At 42.0% G+C, this 16,522-nt stretch overlaps 3 non-coding genes across 3 annotated transcripts; 2 read left to right on the top strand and 1 right to left on the bottom strand.

The window, feature by feature from the left end:
- Positions 1-3,776: 3,776 nt before the first annotated feature.
- trnaa-cgc (transfer RNA alanine (anticodon CGC)) lies at positions 3,777-3,858 on the bottom strand. Its single transcript has one exon. It is a non-coding gene; the product is annotated as a tRNA-Ser (tRNA).
- Positions 3,859-10,230: 6,372 nt separating this feature from the next.
- Positions 10,231-10,303, top strand: trnak-cuu (transfer RNA lysine (anticodon CUU)). The gene has a single exon. It is a non-coding gene; the product is annotated as a tRNA-Lys (tRNA).
- Positions 10,304-15,168: 4,865 nt separating this feature from the next.
- On the top strand, positions 15,169-15,242 carry trnai-aau (transfer RNA isoleucine (anticodon AAU)). Its single transcript has one exon. It is a non-coding gene; the product is annotated as a tRNA-Ile (tRNA).
- The last annotated feature ends 1,280 nt before the right edge of the window (positions 15,243-16,522 follow it).

Here is a 16,522-nt window from a genome sequence, read left to right as displayed (position 1 = left end):
GCACAGGGGCGTCAGGTGAGTGTTAACATTTGAAGGAACTCTCATGGTCGCTATTATATTATTCATTTGGAACATGTTTTGATTTTGCCAATTAATATATTCCAATTCATTAAAATATCGGGGTGGTGGAGTAGGCATTTTTGGGGGCCGAATAGAATAACTAAGTTCATTCAACATGTCATGCAATAACCCAGCATTTTGAGAACCGCTCCCAGCATCCAAGTCCTCACTTGCACGCCTTTTGCCAGACATTACTTGGGGAACAAGTTTTCTAAAATCGCTTACAATAAAATAACCTTTTCACGTATATCTGGAGACAGTGGTAAAAGGTCCAGTAATGCACTTTGAAAAATCAATAGCACTCGTTCGATTTCAGCCTTCAGCTCAGCAGCCTTAGCAGTGGGATCAAATCTTTCAGGTTCACCGATTATTTGGGTGAGAAGTCCAGGTGATGATGCAAACGTTGGTGAACACCCGAGTATCTGAGTCAGTAAGCCTGGAGAGGCGGGTTCTGAAAAAAACAAGGAAGATTAAGTTTTCTTTAAAAATAAACATTTGCTGTGCACTCGCACAAATAGTTCAACTTACCGGGCTGCATGAATGAGATGTTCAATAGTAGACTGTCCGAGGGCCTTTGCGCTGATTCTAGATGCTGACTGGAAACTTCGGAAGAATAACCACTCTTTGGGAGCGTCGAGTATTCTGCTAAAAAGTACATATTTAACCCCAACGCCTTATTTTCTTCCACACACACACACGAACCCTCAGTTGAAAGTGGTACTTACGGGTTTCTGGGGACAGGATTTTTATTCTCAAAAAGACAATCTGTGGCAGCTATTAAATCCTCCAATCGTGAACTAGTTACATTTAAAGAATCAAACAGTTCAGCCTCCGATTCTAAAATATAAAAGACTAGGTTTGTACGTACTTAAAGACAATTACATTAAAAAGTAATCAGCCAGAACGTTCTTATAAGTTTGTGCATTTCCATTAAAAGTAATCAGCATGAAATGTACATTACCATTAAAAAGTAATAAGTTTGTACATACTTAAAGACATTAAAAGTATTAAATCGGTGCGGTCTTATAAGCACCATTTCGATTTCTAAAAGGGTAGTCTGTATAACTACTATAATTAACATGAAACGTACATTACCATTAAAAAGTAATAAGTTTGTAAATACTTAGACATTAAAAGTATTAATTCGGCGCGATCTTATAAGCAACATTTCGATTTAAAAGTACATCCGAAAGAAGATCTGACTCACTTTTTGAACAGCCAACCGGCCAGAAACTACAGCCTTCTGAAATAAAAAAAAATAATTCATTTATACGACTAGGTACAGTTTTTTCATTTAAAAAGCAGAAAACCTACCTTCGGGTGAGAGGCTGCTTGGAGATTGCTCGTCGTCTGATTTGAAAACAGATTTATAAAAGAATATCATTTCAACAGTTTGAAGAGACGGTCGTTAATGGCATATATTTCGATAATCTACACTTACCATCAATCACAAAAGTATTTTTTGTCATGACAGCCATTGTGGAAGAAAAAAGCGAAAACGCCTACCTTTTAAAAAAGATTGCAGAGAAACTTAGAATGCTGGTAAAGTTAATGTGGTAATAGCCGCGAAGCAGAACACTTTATGCGGCACATTGGGCTCCGTACCGCCTTGGAAGGGCGGAGCGAAACACGCGGGACGTTTGGGAGAAAGCTCATAGGTTCAGAGTTGTTGATGTTCCTCCTCTAAGGGGCGGGGAGACCCTTGTAGCGGGAATAAGCCTCATTCAAACACTCACCGCTATGAGGTTCACATCTAAGCAAATACTGTATGTAAAAAGATTCCCCGTTATGTTTTACCGAGAGATCGTTGTGCTAAACGCCACGTGTATTTTAAAGTTGATATAACGTAAGTGTGAAACAAGGCTAAGATACAGTATCGGAAAGACCCATTTCTTAGATAGGCACGTGTATTTTAAAGTGAAACGAGGTCAATTTGACATTTACCCGATTAACGAGGCTAAAATACAGTACTCGAAATATAAACAACTTTTCTTGCGAGCTTTTAAAGATCGTTGTGAAAATAAGAGAGAGTCGTTAGTGGAAAATATTTCATTTAATACCTTTGTTCTTAGACCATAGGAATGTAAAAAGTCTTTTTTGACATTTATCGCTTTTTAGAAACAGCCTTGTGATTAAGTTCGCAGAGCCAGTGCTGAAAAGTGTGTTAAGAATTTTAGTAAAAATCAGAAGGAGTGTATATTTTCTTAATTGCTTTGATTCAGGGTGAGAATAAGTATTTTACTTTAAAACTTTATGATATAAAAAATAGAACACGTTTAAATTAGATTAAGACTTTTCTTAATTGATTAGGTTGATAACATGAGAACAGAAAGGCGCTGACTCCCTGTGGGAACATAATTGTTGCAACGTCTGGGTGTCTTATTGCTGAGGCATAAAACAGCAGGTAAGCATTTCAGATTATTATCATGAAATCAGAAAGGCACTGCCTTGTTACGGCATGGTAATTAAATTAAAGTGTAACGAGACATGGTCTGATTGATAAAGCAGATTTGGCGTATTCCGATGGGGGAATAATTGAAAAACAAGTCTTTTAGAAGTGTAACAAGAAAGGCTCTGATTGATAATATTGTTAAACCATATTTGGCGTCTTCCAATCAAGGGGGGGGTGGGGGAAGTAATTGAAAACAAGTCTTTTAGCTTAATTGTTTTAAACCGGTGAAATTTAAAAAGAGGCGCGCAGGCATGAGGAGTGGCTATGTATTTTCTTATTTTTGATTCTAGTGCAACTTACATAGTTTTTAGAAAGGGTCGGCTAGATAATTGTATATTTATTTTCTTACTATTAGTTTATAACTTAGAGCGGGGGAGTGAATATCTTATATCGTTTCAGTTATGGCTATTCAGGAAAGATAAGTGCTTATAAAATAAAGACTTGTGTCGTGAGTTTATAACTTAGCGAGGGGGGAGTTTATAACTTAGAGCGGGGGAGTGAATATCTTATATCGTTTTGGTTATGGCTATGCATGAAAGATAAGTGTTTATAAAATATATTAACGTAAAAGATATTTTTAGAGTTACATAAATTTTCATATTTTTATATTTTCATATTTTTATATTTTCATATTTACATATTTCCATATTTTTATATTTTTTATATTTTCAAAAACCATATTTTCATATTTGGGGCGGGGGTTAAACTCATCAGTCATATTTGGGGGCGGGGCATAAAGTCATCAATCATCTGTGTGACAATAGCTATCTGTATAACTACTCCTGGCAGTGCCTTTCACCCGTGGCACAGCAACGAAAAGAAATAAATGAGCTTTATGTTACAACGTCCTTACAGTCTTCCTGTCCAAATTCAGACCAACAAGTGATTTTGACGCTTAATCTTTGAACAAGAGTGTTTTTTAAATCATTATTATCAATATCAGTATAGTTATGGTGGTCACAGCTTTGGGGGTTTACAACGTATGGCGTTTGTACGGCAGCTGATCATTTTCTACACTGCAATCAAATGCTTTGCTGCAGTCTGTGCTGAAAGGACACTTAAATTTGCACAATCGCATTCATTATTTGTGCCGTGAATATAAACTGGAAAGCTGTCAACGGAACGTTTTCTTACGCCTCCCATTGATTGCAGTATCTACCACTGTTTTATTATTTGATCCGTGAGCTCCTGACAAGCTTTGCAAATTGTGTTTGGCAGTGTCAAGTGAAGGATTAATACCTCGAATTTCCTAAAGGTTAAACTGCGTAGCCGACAGGATTCGAACCTGTGCGGGGGATCCCCAATGGATTTCGAGTCCATCGCCTTAACCACTCGGCCACGACTACTGTGAGAACTTACCAGCTAACGCGTCTGAATTCCTTCAGTTGTCGAATTGTCCTTTTTCATTTTGTCAATATGCGCTCTGAAGACATTTGGACTGGAGCAGGAGCGGTAATATTTCGGTCTTTTCCCGATCATCCTTAAGGAGGCAGAGGATTTGAAGCGGTTCGATTATCTGTGAGATTAGAACTTTTAACGGCTTGTCTTGGTTGCAAAGTCGACATGTGTTATCTACACAGCCAGACCCCGAGTAATAATTCGAAGATAACTAAATAAGCCAAGCGATGGAAAGGAAGCAACAGAAAGAACAAAACATGCTTGTTTTAATCGTGAAAGAGCAAGAGTAACTCCCCAGATTGTCCTGCGATAAGTTACAGGAAGCTGTCTCTGTTATCGTGGTAAAAATACTTAAGTTTGTCTCAGCTTGCTGCTAAGTTGAGGCTGCTTATAATTTATTTTATTAAGTTTAAAAATACAAATACTCTAAATTGATTGTCCGCATTTCCTTTAATGCCTGTAAAATTTGCCGTTGAAGTTCCAAGGGAATCCGTCTTAATTGTGAGTTCTTTGTTTCCTAAAACCTCATCTTTCCTTTTACATTGGTTTGTTTGGTTTTTCTTTTATCCAAGATCTCTGACGATTAGCGAGTGATTGAGCGTTTTCTCATTCAACATTTAATCAATACAAGGCAGCCTTTCAGACAGCATAAATGCTATTTTTCATCCCGCTCTGGTACACGTCTGACACAAAAAATAGAATTAACTGTTCAAAGCCTGCTCCAACTTTGTAAAACGATTGAATATTTTTTTTGTTTTTTCTATCCATCCACCCATCCATCCATCCATCCATTGTCTTCCTCTTATCCGAGGTCGGGTCGCGGGGGCAGCAGCTTGAGCAGAGATGCCCAGACTTCCCTCTCCCCGGCCACTTCTTCTAGCTCTTCCGGGAGAATCCCAAGGCGTTCCCAGGCCAGTCGAGAGACATAGTCCCTCCAACGTGTCCTGTGTCTTCCCTGGGGCCTCCTCCCGGTTGGACGTGCCCGGAACACCTCACCAGGGAGGCGTCCAGGAGGCATCCTGATCAGATGCCCAAGCCACCTCATCTGACTCCTCTCGATGCGGAGGAGCAGCGGCTCTACTCTGAGCCCCTCCCTGTTGACTGAGCTTCTCACCCTATCTTTAAGGGAGAGCCCAGACACCCTGCGGAGGAAACTCATTTCAGCCGCTTGTATTCGCGATCTCGTTCTTTCGGTCACTACCCATAGCTCATGACCATAGGTGAGGGTAGGAACATAGATCGACTGGTAAATTGAGAGCTTCGCCTTGCGGCTCAGCTCCTTTTTCACCACGACAGACTGATGCAGCGCCCGCATTACTGCGGATGCCGCACCGATCCGCCTGTCGATCTCACGCTCCATTCTTCCCTCACTCGTGAACAAGATCCCGAGATACTTGAACTCCTCCACTTGAGGCAGGATCTCGCTACCAACCCTGAGAGGGCACTCCACCCTTTTCCGGCTGAGGACCATGGTCTTGGATTTGGAGGTGCTGATTCTCATCCCAGCCGCTTCACACTCGGCTGCGAACCGATCCAGAGAGAGCTGAAGATCACGGCCTGATGAAGCAAACAGGACAACATCATCTGCAAAAAGCAGTGACCCAATCCTGAGCCCACCAAACCGGACCCCCTCAACGCCCTGGCTGCGCCTAGAAATTCTGTCCATAAAAGTTATGAACAGAATCGGTGACAAAGGGCAGCCCTGGCGGAGTCCAACTCTCACTGGAAACGGGTTCGACTTACTGTCGGCAATGCGGACCAAGCTCTGGCACCGATCGTACAGGGACTGAACAGCCCTTATCAGGGGGGCCGGTACCCCATACTCTCGGAGTACCCCCCACAGGATTCCCCGAGGGACACGGTCGAATGCCTTTTCCAAGTCCACAAAACACATGTAGACTGGTTGGGCAAACTCCCATGCACCCTCCAGGACCCTGCTAAGGGTATAGAGCTGGTCCACTGTTCCGCGACCAGGACGAAAACCACACTGTTCCTCCTGAATCCGAGGCTCGACTATCCGACGGACCCTCCTCTCCAGATCCCCTGAATAGACTTTTCCAGGGAGGCTGAGGAGTGTGATCCCTCTGTAGTTGGAACACACCCTCCGATCCCCCTTCTTAAAGAGGGGGATCACCACCCCGGTCTGACAATCCAGAGGCACTGTCCCTGATGTCCATGCGATGTTACAGAGGCGTGTCAACCAAGACAGTCCTACAACATCCAGAGCCTTGAGGAACTCCGGGCGTATCTCATCCACCCCCGGGGCCCTGCCACCAAGGAGTTTTTTGACCACCTCGGTGACCTCAGTCCCAGAGATGGGGGAGCCCACATCTGAGTCCCCAGGCTCTGCTTCCTCATTGGAAGGCATGTTAATGGGATTGAGGAGGTCTTCGAAATACTCCCCCCACCGACCCACAACGTCCCGAGTCGAGGTCAGCAGCGCACCATCCCCACCATATACAGTGTTGACACTGCACTGCTTCCCCTTCCTGAGACGCCGGATGGTGGACCAGAATCTCCTCGAAGCCGTCCGAAAGTCGTTCTCCATGGCCTCCCCAAAGTCCTCCCACGCCCGAGTTTTTGCCTCAGCAACCACCAAAGCCGCATTCCGCTTGGCCTGCCGGTACCTATCAGCTGCCTCCAGGGTCCCACAGGACAAAAGGGTCCTGTAGGACTCCTTCTTCAGCTTGACGGCATCCTTCACCACCGGTGTCCACCAACGGGTTCGGGGATTGCCGCCACGACAGGCTCCGACCACCTTACGGCCACAGCTCCGGTCAGCCGCCTCAACAATAGAGGCACGGAACATGGCCCATTCGGACTCAATGTCCCCCACCTCCCTCGGGACATGGTCAAAGTTTTGCCGGAGGTGGGAGTTGAAGCTACTTCTGACAGGGGGCTCTGCAGACATTCCCAACAGACCCTCACAACACGTTTGGGCCTACCACGCCTGACCGGCATCCTCCCCCACCATCGAAGCCAACTCACCACCAGGTGGTGATCAGTTGACAGCTCCGCCCCTCTCTTCACCCGAGTGTCCAAGACATGTGGCCGCAAGTCCGACGACATGACCACAAAGTCGTTCATCGAACTGAGGCCTAGGGTGTCCTGGTGCCAAGTGCACATATGAACACCCCTATGCTTGAACATGGTGTTCGTTATGGATAATCCGTGATGAGCACATAAGTCCAATAACAAAACACCGCTCGGGTTCAGATCGGGGGGGCCATTCCTCCCAATCACGCCCTTCCAGGTCTCACTGTCATTGCCCACGTGAGCATTGAAGTCTCCCAGCAGAACGAGGGAGTCCCCAGAAGGTATGCCCTCTAGCACCCCCTCCAGGGACTCCAAAAAGGGTGGGTACTCCGAACTGCTGTTCGGTGCATACGCACAAACAACAGTTAGGACCCGTCCCCCCACCCGAAGGCGAAGGGAGGCTACCCTCTCGTCCACCGGGGTAAACCCCAATGTACAGGCTCCAAGTCAGGGGGGCAATAAGTATACCCACACCCGCTCGGCGCCTCTCACCGGGGGCAACTCCAGAGTGGTACAGAGTCCAGCCCCTCTCAAGGAGATTGGTTCCAGAGTCCAAGCTGTGCGTCGAGGTGAGTCCGACTATATCTAGCCGGAACCTCTCAACTTTGCGCACTAGCTCAGGCTCCTTCCCCTTCAGAGAGGTGACATTCCACGTCCCAAGAGCCAGCTTCTGTAGCCGAGGATCGGACCGCCAAGGTCCCCGCCTTCGGCCACCACCCAACTCACACTGCACCCGACCTCCTTGGCCCCTCCCATAGGTGGTGAGCCCATGGGAAGGGGGACCCACGTTGCCTCTTCGGGCTGTGCCCGGCCGAGCCCCATGGGTGCAGGCCCAGCCACCAGGCGCTCGCCATCGAGCCCCACCTCCAGGCCTGGCTCCAGAGTGGGGCCCTTGTTTTTTTCTAATCACAGAAAAGTCCTTTCATTGCAACTAACAGCAGACACTTGTCTGCGGAATATTCCACAGTTAAGAAAGTCAAGGAATATATGCGTGTGCCATAATGGGTCCATTATTCCGAGACAATTAAAGGGAATCTTTGCCTACATAAAGCTAACAATGGCTAATCTGACTGCTAAATTTTGACTTTGCAGACACTCTTAATAAGGAGAAACACACACGTAGTCAGCAGGATTCGAACCTGAGTGGGGAGATACCAATGGATTTGTAGACCATCGCCTTAACTACTCAGCCATGACTGCTGCTCACAGGTGCCAGTGACATAGCTTTAGGGGGTATTTTTCTGTTTTTTTCTTTTTTCAATTTTCTCTTTCATTAACTTTTGAAAATTCCTTGTAATTTCTGAGTCTATGGAGTGAAACTACAGTGGGCCCATCATGCTTTCATTTGTTACTTATTTCTTCATTTAAGTTTTCTTTTTTGGCTGAATTCTAACTTGAGAAACAAAATTTCACCGAGAAGAAAGAGAAATAAGTAAGAAAACACAGGTGATATGGATTTGAAGGAAAATAACGACGGGCGACGTGTAGTGTTAGAAGAGCGACGCCGATTGTTTGTCAGCTCTTCTTTACTTTTTCTATTCTTTATCCTTTGCCTCCTCCGAAGAACGGAGACACGCATGATTTACTGATACCCGTTCTTATTAGATTCGTTTCACATTACAGTACATGTGAATTCTGTCATTTTCCACCCAGAATCATTATTAAATTTAAACATTCAGACCCTGGCAATGCCTTTCACCCGTGGCACAGCAACGAAAAGAAATAAATGAGCTTTGTGTTACAACGGCCTTACTGTCTTCCTGTCCAAATTCAGACCAATTTTGATGCTTAATCTTTGAACACGACTGTTTTTGAAATCATTATTATCAATATCAGTATAGTTATGGTGGTCACTACTTTGGGGGTTTATAACGTTTGGCGTTTGTACAGCAGCTGATCATTTTCTAGACTGCAATCAAATGCTCTCCTGCAGTCTCTGCTGAAAAGACACTTAAATTTGCACAAACGCGTTCATTATTTGTGCCGTGAATAGAAACTGGTAAGCTGTCAATGGAACGTGTTCTTTTGCTTCCCATTGATTGCAGTATCTACCACTGTTTTGTTATTTAAACCGTGAGCTCCTGACAAGCTTTGCAAATTTTGTTTACCAGTGTCATTTGAAGGCTTAATACCTCGATTTTGCTAAAGTTTAAACTACGTAGATGGCAGGATTCAAACTTGCACGGGGAAACCCCAAAGGATTTCGAGGCCAACCCCTTAACCACTCGGCCACGACTACTGAGGGTACATACCAGCTAATGTGTCTGAATTCCTTCAATTGTCGAATTGCCCGTTTTCTGTTTGTCAGTATGTGCTCTGAAGACATTTGGACTGGAGCAGGAGCGATAATATTTCGGTCATTTCCCAATCATCCTTAAGGAGGTAGAGGATTTGAAGCGGTTCGATTATCTGTGAGATTAGAACAGTTAACAGCTTCTCCTGGTTGCAAAGTCGACATGTGTTAGCTACACAGCCAGACCAGCTGATACGGATTTTAAGGAAAATAACTATGGGCGACATGTAGTTTTAGAAGAGCGCAGCTGATTGTTTGTTCGCTCTTCTTTACTTCTCCTATTCTTTATCCTTTGCCTCCTACGAAGAACGCAGACACGCATGATTTACTGATACCCGTTCTTATTAGATTCATTTCACATTACATGTGAATTCTGTCATTTTCCTTCCAGAATCATTATTAAATTTGAACCTAAATTTTCATTCATATTAAAACTATTTGAAAATTAGAGACAAACAGTTCATTTACAATCCAACATATTTTCTATGTTGGATGGTAAAAGTTTCAGAAACAGAGAGAGAGAGAGAAAAAGAGAAGGAAATAAACATATCAATAAATGTAAACTCCATTGCCCCATTTAACATTCCTGGAAGGGAAGAGGACGAAATATATATCATTCAGTCTTAGGAAAGATCAAGGTCACAGTGCTCTCGTGGGCAGTTAACATTGAAGTTTCTCCACGAGCAGCTTTATTTTCATACCTCTCAGCTCTAACTGGAGGGTAATCTGACACTCAACGGGTTAGAAATAGGACGAGATTGCCTCATCCGTCCCCTCCACATTACTGCGTGACGTTGACAATAACACAGATTATCGAGGGATCGCTACAAGGTCTCATGAACATTAGGATGCTTAACGTCCGTTGCAAACGAGCAAATGTTTCTGTTAAAAATGCAATGTTTGTGACTAATCCGCAGCACTAAGGATCGGAGCCAGATTAACTAACGTTCATATAATTTGGACAGAGACACTGGCGGCTCCTTGATCCCTTGCCCGGCTAGCTCAGTCGGTAGAGCATGAGACTCTTAATCTCAGGGTCGTGGGTTCGAGCCCCACGTTGGGCGGTTGAGTCCTTTTCCTTTGAAGGAAAGTGACTTGTTGATCTGAAAAATCGCAAGATGAGCCTAGCGTTCCAACTCGTCAAAGCTGTTTCCAAACTTAAATAGTCCTACACACTGCAAGAATCTAGCGAGAAACAAAATGTCCACATCGGGCTCATTCTGACCTTCTCATTTGTCTGATATTCCAGGTGTCAGAGAAGCATTGCACAGAGCGCAGGCGACCAATTCTCAACGTGCAGAAATGTTTGAAAATCAAGACTTTAGATTTGCTCCAGTCTTGAACGTCACGCTCAGCCATTATCTGTGTGGAAGCATGTACGTTTTGCCAAAAAAAAAAAAAAAAAAATGAACCAGCCTTTCAATCTCTTCACTGTGAAATGACGAGTAATGAAGGAGAGAAATTATCAAACAATAATTGAAGACTTGATTGCTTAGAATGAAGTGCTTTTCCTTTTCTTCACACTTCGTCTATAAATTGCACAGAAGGTATTCTCGGATTGACGGACAAGGAAGAGCGCATGACGTACTCGGAAATGTTAGATAGATATATATACTAGGGGGCTCCGCCCCCTGCTCGCTTCGCTCGCCAACCCCTGGTGTTGGGAATGACAAAGAGCGTGATGTATGAATGAGATATAGAATAGTGTGAAGGTGTAGATGATGCAAATAGAAAGCAAACAATAAAGTGTGTGGCACAGTGTAAAGGTTTATTGGAAAATTTCTTTGTACACGCCATTTAAGTGTAAAAGGTAATTCCAGGTCAGAACTTGTAAGGTCAATGAAGATGGTCATTATCGTGATCAGAGTCAACTTTGTCAGAGCTTAGAAAGAGTTGTGTCTCTCCAGGAAGTAATGGAATGACTTGGGTATTTATGTTTTACACATTAATATTTTTTGGACATAATATAGTGCGTTGTGTTAAAAGGGGCATTTGGTCTAATGAGATTGCTGTTCCAAATCTCTCTGTAACTAAGTCGTCGCAGATAAAGGCTTGAGGAATTGTAATAATATGTGGCTGAAGTCCATCTGTATTGGTGAGTGTACCATCTCTCAGTTGTAATAAGCAATTGTTATGATCTGGTTCTGGACATCGCATCTTTTTTACTAACTGTATCTTTTGAAAGCAATGCCAATTGTCTGCGTATTTTAAGGTGCACTGAACAATAGCTGAGTGCATGGCATCTGGAAGAATAGCTAATTACTGTTTAAAATCTCCTCCTAATAAAAGTACCTTTCCTCCAAATCGAATATTATTATTCATAAACGTTTGTAGAAGTTTATGAATGGTGTTGAGTAAGTGACTTCATGCCATTGTACATTCATCAATAAACAACATTTTTTGAAGACGGATGTCACGTGCAGTGCCACCGTTAATGTTCATAGTGGATACCGATTTGTAGGATCTAATGCAGTTGATAAAGATTTCACTTTCAGGTACATCGTCAGTTAGAATCTTCTGTAGATATTCAGTATATGAATGTAAAGAAGGCAGTCTAATTTGACCCTTTTGACAGCAACGTCTAAATGTATTACTTGTATTGCCAGTTGTTTCTTCAGGGATGTGAACTGAATGACAATGATTGCAAATGACATTCATTAATCCGAATGAATTTTTCCGGGGTATGTTTTGCTTGTGCCGTTTGAGAGGCGCGTTGTTGCATGTGTAGTATTTGGGACGTGTTGTTTTGGAGCTGTAATCGATTTGCCTGTGCTGTGTGAGACGCCCGTTGTAGCCTTCCTTGCCGTTAACGTATGTCTGAGACGGGAGGTGTTTCGTTTTGAATCCGTGCCTGTTGCGATGCAGCACTTTGATTGATAGATTGCATCATGTGGATCTAGGATGTAGATTTGTGCATATTTGCGTTGTTGATTTGTTTCAGGGTGCACTGTTCCAATGCGATGCAGTATTTGTGCAAATATGCGAAAGCAGTATGGGCCATTGCCTTTTGGTGGCCTGATATTTACTCCGGTATATGCAAAAGCAAATGAACTATTGTAGGATCTAATGCAGTTCATAAAGTTTTTACTTTTAGGTACATCGTTAGTTAGAAGCTGTAGTTGAGCTTTGCGTTTTTGGAGTTGAGACATTTTTTCTTTTAGAAATATGGATAAGTAATAAGAAGTATTGCACTCACTGTTAATATGTAGCCTTTTCTGCGGTTGAACGGTTAATAGTGCCTTATGGTAATGAGATCCACCTATGCTGCATAGCCGTCTATTTTGTTGTTTCTTTCATGTTCATGTGTTTGTTCCTGTTATCCTTTCCTTTTCGTTTTGTACCCGTGACCGTGTATTCATGACTTGTTTCAATATGTTTCCTTTTCTGCAGTTGAACGGTTAATAGTGCTTTATTGTAAGGAGATCCACCAATGCTGACACCTATGCTGTCTAGTGTGAAGGTGTTGACGTTCACTTTAGAATATGTGGCTTTGGGTGTGACTTCTTATGGATGTGGGTGGGGGGGGGGTTGTTGAGGATTGTTGTCGCGCGAGCGTCTTCTTTCTTTTTGTGTTCCTGTGTCTTGTTGAATCCCCCTCTTGGTGTGTGTCCCATCCGGTGCCTGTAGGGGGGGGGGGGGGGGGGGGCCTTGCTGTTGTGTGCGAGCCTCATTTTTTTTTTTTTTTTTTTTTTTCGGGTCTAGTTTCGTGTGCAATGTGTTTCGTGCTTTTCCTGCGTTTGACTTTGCGCCTCATTTCTCCTTTTTGTATGTGCTCACTCCTTTTTTCTGTGGTCTTGTCCGCCACTCGCGGCCCCTCATCCGCCTTTGTCGCCCTCTTTTCTCCGACTCTCGCGGACTCTTTTTGCGCCTGCGCCTCTCGCGGCCCCTCATCCGCCTCTCTCGCCCTCTTCTATCCGCCTTTCTCGGCTCCTCAGCCGACTCTCGCGGACTCTTTTTGCGCCTGCGCAGTACGTCTTTTTGCAGCTACGGCCCATGGCCGGATGTGCCTGCGTCCATCATCCGGTTTAGCATTCTCGGTTAGTAATATGGATATACTAGCAAAATACCCGCGCTTCGCAGCGGAGAAGTACTGTGTTAAAGAGGTTATGAAAAAGTAAAGGAAACATTTTAAAAATAACGTAACATGATTGTCAATGTAATTGTGTTGTCATTGTTATGAGTGTTGCTGTCATATATATATATATATATATATACACACACATACATATACACATATATTATATATATATATATATTTATATATTATATATATATATATATATACACATTATATATATATGTTATGAGTGTTGCTGTCTTTTATATATATAATATGCACACACACACACATAAACATATATATACATATATATATACATATCTACATATACACATATGTACATATACATACGTATATACACATCCACATAAACATATATATACATATACAAATTTACATATCTACATATATATATATAGACATAGATATATACATACATACATTCACATAAATTGCGCGTCCCGTTTTGAATCAATACTGGACGGGATTTATCCCGTATTTTTTTTATCATTTTTTTTTTAAAGCAGCGTCTCATGCAAATCATCCCACACGCATTTTATGAAGATGCCTCCTTTCCTACTTTTGATTGGGTAATACTTGATGTCATCGTTAGTTTGATTGGTCTTTTTAACTGTCCAGTGAGGAGGGCGTGTCTTTTAAGTAGAGTCTGCAAAGTGTTGGCACTGAGATGTGGCGTCAGCGCCATAGTTGAAGCCCCTAACGTTGCGGTCAGCAAGTCGGCTAACATCCGCCATGTGCCATCTTTCAGTTGCGAGAAGCAGATCATAGAATGGTTGAAACTGTTGCCCCTAACGTTGCGCCACGGCGTGTGGTTCGTTTATACCTCGTGTCTTCTCATTAAACTTTTATCTCGCGAATATGTTATTGCAATCCGCAGCGGGAGCGTTTCTATAACTTAATTTAAACTTACGTTTACACCGTGCTTTGTTTCCCTTATGAACATGCTTGTATGCTTAACTCGCTCCGTTCTCAATTGTTTAATTAATTTTTTGCTCTTCGCTGTTTGCGGCTGTTCCTCCATTTCCCCCTACTTCATTCTTTTATCTCGCGAATATGTTATTGCAATCCTTAACGGGAGCGTTTCAATAAACTGATTGAAAATAGTTTTGCATTTACCTTTTTAGTAAAAGGCGAGCTTTTAAGCCTGAGAAATCACCCGTAAATGCACACGTTTAATTGCACATGTGTTAATATGTATGGTTACACAGTATTAAAAGACAGTGAACAACGTCAGTTACCTTTGTTCCCGCGTTTGATAAAAGGTGAGCTTTTAAGCCTGAGAAATCACCCCGTAAATGCACACGTTTAATTGCACATGTGTTAATATGTATGCTTACACAGTATTAAAAGACAGTCAAAAATTAACGTCATTTACCTTCGTTCCCGCGTGTGACTTGTGCTGTAAATCTCTTCCTTGTTTTTAGTTCACGTGATTACGTAGGAGGCGTGATGACGCGATACGTGACTCCGCCTCCTCCATTACAGTGTATGGACAAAAAATATGTTCCAGTTATGACCATTACGCTTTGAATTTCGAAATGAAACCTGCCTAACTTTTGTAAGTAAGCTGTAAGGAATGAGCCTGCCAAATTTCAGCCTTCCACCTACATGGGAAGTTGGAGAATTAGTGATGAGTGAGTCAGTCAGTCAGTGAGTGAGTGAGTCAGTCAGTGAGGGCTTTGCCTTTTATTATTATAGATATATACATATATATATATATATATATATATATATATATATATATATATAGATAGATAGATGGATGGATGGATGGATGGATAGATCGAAAACTTTAAGATATGCAGTGAAAGCACAGATTATTTATCAAGAGTTTGAACATGACAGTTTGGCCGGTTAGCTCAGTTGGTTAGAGCGTGGTGCTAATAACGCCAAGGTCGCGGGTTCGATCCCCGTATGGGCCAGCAATGATCTGATCAACCCTGGTCTCTTGTTTAAGGTTTGTTTCCATCGCATACTTATCCCACAGAGTTTTTTGTTCACCCTCCATGCTTTTTCATTCAAATTAAATCTATTTGAAAATTAGAGACAAACAGTTCATTTACTGTCTAACATAGTTTCTATTTAATTTTGCCTTGGTAACTTTAATTGAAATTAAAATCTCTCCATCATTAACCGAGAGTATACTAACGACACACTGCGTCCTGGTCAATCAAGTGCAGCCCTCAGTCTGTGAGCAGTGCAGCAAAGTCCACTGTGCAAGACAGGAATATTCTCTCTTTGCAATCTCTTTTAATCTTGATAGCATTGCTTTAAGTATTTTCCCCTTCATTCTAAGCAAACTGTACATCTCCAAGTTTCAGGAACAGAGAGAAAGAGAGAGAGAGAGAGAGAGACAGAGAGAGAAGGAAATAAACATATCAATAAATGTAAACTCCATTGCCCCATTTAACATTCCTGGAAGGGAAGAGGACGAAATATATATCATTCAGTCTTAGGAAAGATCCTATGCGGTGCAAGAAGTTCAAGGTCACAGTGCTCTTGTGGGCAGTTAACATGGAAGTTTCTCCACGAGCAGCTTTATTTTCATACCTCTCAGCTCTAACTGGAGGGTAATCTGACACTCAACGGGTTAGAAATAGGACGAGATTGCCTCATCCGTCCCCTCCACATTACTGCGTGACGTTGACAATAACACAGATTATCGAGGGATCGCTACAAGGTCTCATGAACATTAGGATGCTTAACGTCCGTTGCAAACGAGGAAATGTTTCTGTTAAAAATGCAATGTTAGTGACTAATCCGCAGCACTATGGATTGGAGTGTGTGTGTGTGTGTGTGTATGTGGATATATGTTCAAAATGTGAAATTGTGTATTTAATTATTGTTACTTGGTCTGTGTTAGGTTGAGTACTTATATTTATATAATAATACATTTATGTAAAGTATACATACACACACACATTTTATGTATACTATATAATGTTATATAATATAAGACTTATAGTTATATATATAAGTATAAAATTTAAGATGTATTTAATATATGTATATATAATTTCATATAGATATTTTATGTAATTTATAAAAACATTTTTGTGAAAAGCTTGCATATATGTAGAATACTATGTAATATATAAAATATAATGTATTTATTTAATATGTGTATATATAATTTTTCATATAGATGTTTTAAATATAATTAGTAAAAATATATGTTTTTTGTGTATGTTTGTAATGTTTG

The sequence above is a fragment of the Erpetoichthys calabaricus genome, chromosome 5, assembly GCF_900747795.2.
Source record: "Erpetoichthys calabaricus chromosome 5, fErpCal1.3, whole genome shotgun sequence".
NCBI lineage: Eukaryota > Metazoa > Chordata > Cladistia > Polypteriformes > Polypteridae > Erpetoichthys > Erpetoichthys calabaricus.
This window is presented reverse-complemented; position numbering and strand designations above follow the sequence as displayed.